Source organism: Oncorhynchus tshawytscha, unplaced genomic scaffold (genome assembly GCF_018296145.1).
Source record: "Oncorhynchus tshawytscha isolate Ot180627B unplaced genomic scaffold, Otsh_v2.0 Un_contig_18449_pilon_pilon, whole genome shotgun sequence".
NCBI classification, from domain to species: Eukaryota; Metazoa; Chordata; class Actinopteri; order Salmoniformes; family Salmonidae; genus Oncorhynchus; species Oncorhynchus tshawytscha.
Window position 1 is genome coordinate 52501 of NW_024608400.1, and position 6302 is coordinate 58802.

A 6302-nucleotide genomic window follows, 5' to 3' on the forward strand; every position below is an offset into this window, starting at 1 on the left:
GGAACACAGACAGAAACGTTCTAGAACACAACCAAGAGAACACTGACAGAAACGTTCTAGAACACAACCAAGAGAACACTGACAGAGAACACAAGAGAACACTGACAGAAACGTTCCAGAACACAACCAAGAGAACACTGACGAGAGAATCCGGTAGGTTGGAAAACTTTAAATAACGACAAAACACTATTCACCTTATGATGCCTCGTCCACATGACCCGGTTCCTGATCCAACGCTAGATTTTCAACCTTGATCTTCAACCTAGATCCAACATCATTGTTTTTCCTACTTTCAGACCATTCACAGACAAGCAAAAAGTCAATTAAATATCAATGAAATTTGACAAAACTATGGAATAACGTGCACAGAATTGGAAAGATATGTTAATTCTATGTTGAGGAAAATGGTAAGAATCATAAAGTTCCCTTTCCGTCTCTCAGTATAATATTTGTATTTATTTTATTTCACCTTTATTTAACCGGGTAGGCTAGTTGAGAACACCTTTATTTAACCGGGTAGGCTAGTTGAGAACACCTTTATTTAACCAGGTAGGCCAGTTGAGAACACCTTTATTTAACCAGGTAGGCTAGTTGAGAACACCTTTATTTAACCGGGTAGGCTAGTTGAGAACACCTTTATTTAACCAGGTAGGCTAGTTGAGAACACCTTTATTTAACCAGGTAGGCCAGTTGAGAACACCTTTATTTAACCAGGTAGGCAAGTTGAGAACACCTTTATTTAACCAGGTAGGCAAGTTGAGAACACCTTTATTTAACCAGGTAGGCCAGTTGAGAACACCTTTATTTAACCAGGTAGGCCAGTTGAGAACACCTTTATTTAACCAGGTAGGCTAGTTGAGAACACCTTTATTTAACCAGGTAGGCTAGTTGAGAACACCTTTATTTAACCAGGTAGGCTAGTTGAGAACACCTTTATTTAACCAGGTAGGCTAGTTGAGAACACCTTTATTTAACCAGGTAGGCTAGTTGAGAACACCTTTATTTAACCAGGTAGGTTAGTTGAGAACACCTTTATTTAACCAGGTAGGCCAGTTGAGAACACCTTTATTTAACCAGGTAGGCAAGTTGAGAACACCTTTATTTAACCAGGTAGGCTAGTTGAGAACACCTTTATTTAACCAGGTAGGCTAGTTGAGAACACCTTTATTTAACCAGGTAGGCTAGTTGAGAACACCTTTATTTAACCAGGTAGGCTAGTTGAGAACACCTTTATTTAACCAGGTAGGCTAGTTGAGAACACCTTTATTTAACCAGGTAGGCTAGTTGAGAACACCTTTATTTAACCAGGTAGGCTAGTTGAGAACACCTTTATTTAACCAGGTAGGCTAGTTGAGAACAAGTTCTCATTTACAATTGCGACCTGGCCAAGATAAAGCAAAGCAGTTCGACACATACAACAACACAGAGTTACACATGGAGTAAAACAAACATACAGTCAATAATACAGTGTAAACAAGTCTATATACGATGTGAGCAAATGAGGTGAGAAGGAAGGTAAAGGCAAAAAAAGGCCATGGTGGCAAAGTAAATACAATATAGCAAGTAAAACACTGGAATGGTAGTTTTGCAATGGAAGAATGTGCAAAGTAGAAATAAAAATAATGGGGTGCAAAGGAGCAAAATAAATAAATAAATAAATACAGTAGGGAAGAGGTAGTTGTTTGGGCTAAATTATAGGTGGGCTATGTACAGGTGCAGTAATCTGTGAGCTGCTCTGACAGATGGTGCTTAAAGCTAGTGAGGGAGATAAGTGTTTCCAGTTTCAGAGATGTTTTGTAGTTCATTCCAGTCATTATATGGGGAGTTTTTAAGCGCGTTTTTAAGTTTTCTTCAGGTGAATATGATTGGTCGTTGACTGCCCATGCTATACCCACGTTTCCTCCTACAGGGAACAGTATTCATAACTGTACGGATGTATGTCACGTAGTATAAGCGCTTGGAGACCTACGTTCATTAGCATTAGCATTCTCATAGAGAATGACTGGCGATGTTAGCTAGTTAGCATATTAGACTGTATCTAATGGTCGTTATCTATAGTCTGTATCCCTTATCAATCAAAGATCAATGCTTGAAATAGCAATGTTGTTTGACACAGAATATCAATGACAAGAGACAGAAACGGTGGCGAAGTGTTTTATGACGATAACATCAGGATATTTGCAGTCTGTTGTGCCACGAAGCTAACGAGCTAACGCCGCCAGTCATTCTCTATGAGAATGCTAATGCTAACAAATGTCTGTTTCTGTGTGCTTATGCTACGTGAAAACAAACGTTCACATTTTTTTCAATAATTTTCCTCAATATAGAATTAACATATCTTTTAAATTCTGTACACGCTTTCTAATAGTTTTGACAAATTTAAATCACATTTAAGAATGTTTTGCTTCTTTGTGGATGGACCTGAAGAAGGAAAACAATCTCAACAAATTGGATGCGCCCTTGTTTTTAATTGTACATGTATTTCATCTATTTAACAAGTCAGTTAAGAACAAATTCTTATTTTCAATGACGGCCTACCAGGGAACAGTGGGTTAAACTGCCTTGTTCAGGGGCAGAACGACAGATTGTCAGCTCTGGGGATTCAATCTAGCAACCTTTCGATTACTGGCCATAACACTCTAACCACTAGGCTACCTGCCTCCTCTACACTCTAACCACTAGTCTACCTGCCACCTCTACACTCTAACCACTAGGCTACCTGCCTCCTCTACACTCTAACCACTAGACTACCTGCCTCCTCTACACTCTAACCACTAGGCTACCTGCCTCCTCTACACTCTAACCACTAGGCTACCTGCCTCCTCTAACCACTAGTCTACCTGCCTCCTCTACACTCTAACCACTAGACTACCTGCCTCCTCTACACTCTAACCACTAGGCTACCTGCCTCCTCTAACCACTAGGCTACCTGCCTCCTCTACACTCTAACCACTAGACTACCTACCTCCTCTACACTCTAACCACTAGGCTACCTGCCACTATTGTTGCCAGGGGTCATAATTATATTCTGCAGTGTGGTCACACATTTTTACATATTGTGTGTGTGTGTGTGTCTCCAGGTCAGAGTGTGAGGAGCGCCTGAGGGCGGAGCTTAAGGCGGAGCTTGATGCGGCTGTTGCCACGAGCAACCAGAGAGAGCAGGAGCTGCAGACTCAACTAGCCGATCTCCAATCACAGGTAATCTACTCAATTAGTCAATCACCAATCACAGGTAATCTGGTCAACCAGCCAATCACCAATCACAGGTAATCTACTCAACTAGACAATCACCAATCACAGGTAATCTACTCAACTAGCCAATCACAGATGATCTACTCAACTAGCCAATCACCAATCACAGGTAATCTACTGAGATGTCTGGGGGGTCTGATCTATCCTCACTATTGATCTGAGATGTCTGGGGGGATCTGATCCAACCTCACTATTGATCCGAGATGACTGGGGAATCTGATCTAACCTCACTATTGATCTGAGATGTCTGGGGGGGGTTCTGATCTAACCTCACTATTGATCTGAGATGCCTGGGGGATCTGATCTAACCTCACTATTGATCTGAGATGTCTGGGGGGGGGGTCTGATCTAACCTCACTATTGATCTGAGATGCCTGGGGGATCTGATCTAACCTCACTATTGATCTGAGATGTCTGGGGGGATCTGATCTAACCTCACTATTGATCTGAGATGTCTGGGGGGGGTCTGATCTAACCTCACTATTGATCTGAGATGTCTGGAGGGGGGTCTGATCTAACCTCACTATTGATCTGAGATGTCTGGGGGGGATCTGATCTAACCTCACTATTGATCTGAGATGTCTGGGGGGGGTCTGATCTAACCTCCTCACTATTGATCTGAGATGTCTGGAGGGGGGTCTGATCTAACCTCACTATTGATCTGAGATGCCTGGAGGGGGGTCTGATCTAACCTCACTATTGATCTGAGATGTCTGGGGGGATCTGTTCTAACCTCACTATTGATCTGAGGTGTCTGGAGGGGGTCTGATCTAACCTCACTATTGATCTGAGATGTCTGGGGGGTTCTGATCTAACCTCACTATTGATCTGAGATGCCTGGGGGATCTGATCTAACCTCACTATTGATCTGAGATGTCTGGGGGGGGTCTGATCTAACCTCACTATTGATCTGAGATGTCTGGGGGACCTGATCTAACCTCACTATTGATCTGAGATGTCTGGGGGATCTGATCTAACCTCACTATTGATCTGAGATGTCTGGGGGGATCTGATCTAACCTCACTATTGATCTGAGATGTCTGGAGGGGGGTCTGATCTAACCTCACTATTGATCTGAGATGTCTGGAGGGGGTCTGATCTAACCTCACTATTGATCTGAGATGTCTGGGGGGATCTGTTCTAACCTCACTATTGATCTGAGGTGTCTGGAGGGGGTCTGATCTAACCTCACTATTGATCTGAGATGTCTGGGGGGTCTGATCTAACCTCACTATTGATCTGAGATGTCTGGGGGATCTGATGTAACCACACTATTGATCTGAGATGTTTGGGGGGGGGTCTGATCTAACCTCACTATTGATCTGAGATTCTGGGGGGTCTGTTCTAACCTCACTATTGATCTGAGATGTCTGGGGGGGGATCTGATCTAACCTCACTATTGATCTGAGATGTCTGGGGAGGGGATCTGATCTAACCTCACTATTGATCTGAGATGTCTGGGGGATCTGATCTAACCTCACTATTGATCTGAGATGTCTGGGGGATCTGACCTAACCTCACTATTGATCTAAGATGTCTGGGGAGATCTGATCTATCCTTACTATTGATTTGAGATGTCTGGGGAGGGGGATCTGATCTAACCTCACTATTGATCTAAGATGTCTGGGGGATCTGATCTAACCTCACTATTGATCTGAGATGTCTGGGGGGATCTGTTCTAACCCCACTATTGATCTGAGATGTCTGGGGGGATCTGATCTAACCTCACTATTGATCTGAGATGTCGGGGGGTCTGATCTAACCTCACCATTGATCTGAGATGTCAGGGGGGATCTGATCTAACCTCACTATTGATCCGAGATGTCTGGGGGGTTCTGATCTAACCTCACTATTGATCTGAGATGTCTGGGGAGGGGTCTGATCTAACCTCACTATTGATCTGAGATGTCTGGGGGAGGGGGATCTGATCTAACCTCACTATTGATCTGAGATGTCTGGGGGGGGTCTGATCTAACCTCACTATTGATCTGAGATGTCTGGGGAATCTGATCTAACCTCACTATTGATCTGAGATGTCGGGGGATCTGATCTAACCTCACTATTGTTCTGAGATGTCGGGGGGATCTGATCTAACCTCACTATTGATCTGAGATGTCTGGGGAGGGGGATCTGATCTAACCTCACTATTGATCTGAGATGTCTGGGGGGATCTAACCTCACTATTGATCTGAGATGTCTGGGGGGATCTGACCTAACCTCACTATTGATCTGAGATGTCTGGGGGATCTGTTCTAACCCCACTATTGATCTGAGATGTCTGGGGGGATCTGATCTAACCTCACTATTGATCTGAGATGTCAGGGGGGTCTGATCTAACCTCACCATTGATCTGAGATGTCTGGGGGATCTGATCTAACCTCACTATTGATCTGAGATGTCTGGGGTTCTGATCTAACCTCACTATTGATCTGAGATGTCTGAGGGGGGGGGTCTGATCTAACCTCACTATTGATCTGAGATGTCTGGGGGAGGGGGAATCTGTCTAACCTCACTATTGATCTGAGGGGATCTAACCTCACTATTGTTCTGAGATGTCGGGGAGGGGATCTGATCACCTCACTATTGATCTGAGATGTCTGGGGGAGGGGGGATCTGATCTAACCTCACTATTGATCTGAGATGTCTGGAGGGGGGTCTGATCTAACCTCACTATTGATCTGAGATGTCTGGGGGGGATCTGTTCTAACCTCACTATTGATCTGAGATGTCTAGGGGGATCTGCTCTAACCTCACTATTGATCTGAGATGTCTGGGGGGATCTGAGATGTCTGATCTGGAGGTCTGGGGGATCTGATCTAACCTCACTATTGATCTGAGATGTCTGGGATCTGAGATGTCGGGGGATCTGATCTAACCTCACTATTGATCTGAGATGTGATCTGAGACCTCACTATTGTCTAAGATGGGGGAATCTGATCTAACCTCACTATTGATCTGAGATGTCTGGGGGGATCTGTTCTAACCTCACTATTGATCTGAGAGGTCTGGGGGGGTCTGATCTAACCTCACTATTGATCTGAGATGTCTGA

The 6302-nt window shown here is 44.0% G+C and overlaps 1 protein-coding gene across 3 annotated transcripts in view; it reads left to right on the top strand.

The window, feature by feature from the left end:
* LOC121843499 (protein FAM184B-like) overlaps positions 1-91 on the top strand; it is a 3466-nt gene extending 3375 nt beyond the window's left edge. For all 3 annotated transcript variants that reach the window (XM_042313114.1, XM_042313115.1, XM_042313116.1), the window contains exon 4: positions 1-91. This exon is cut by the window's left edge. The gene's annotated coding sequence lies outside the window, so the exon portion shown is untranslated.
* The last annotated feature ends 6211 nt before the right edge of the window (positions 92-6302 follow it).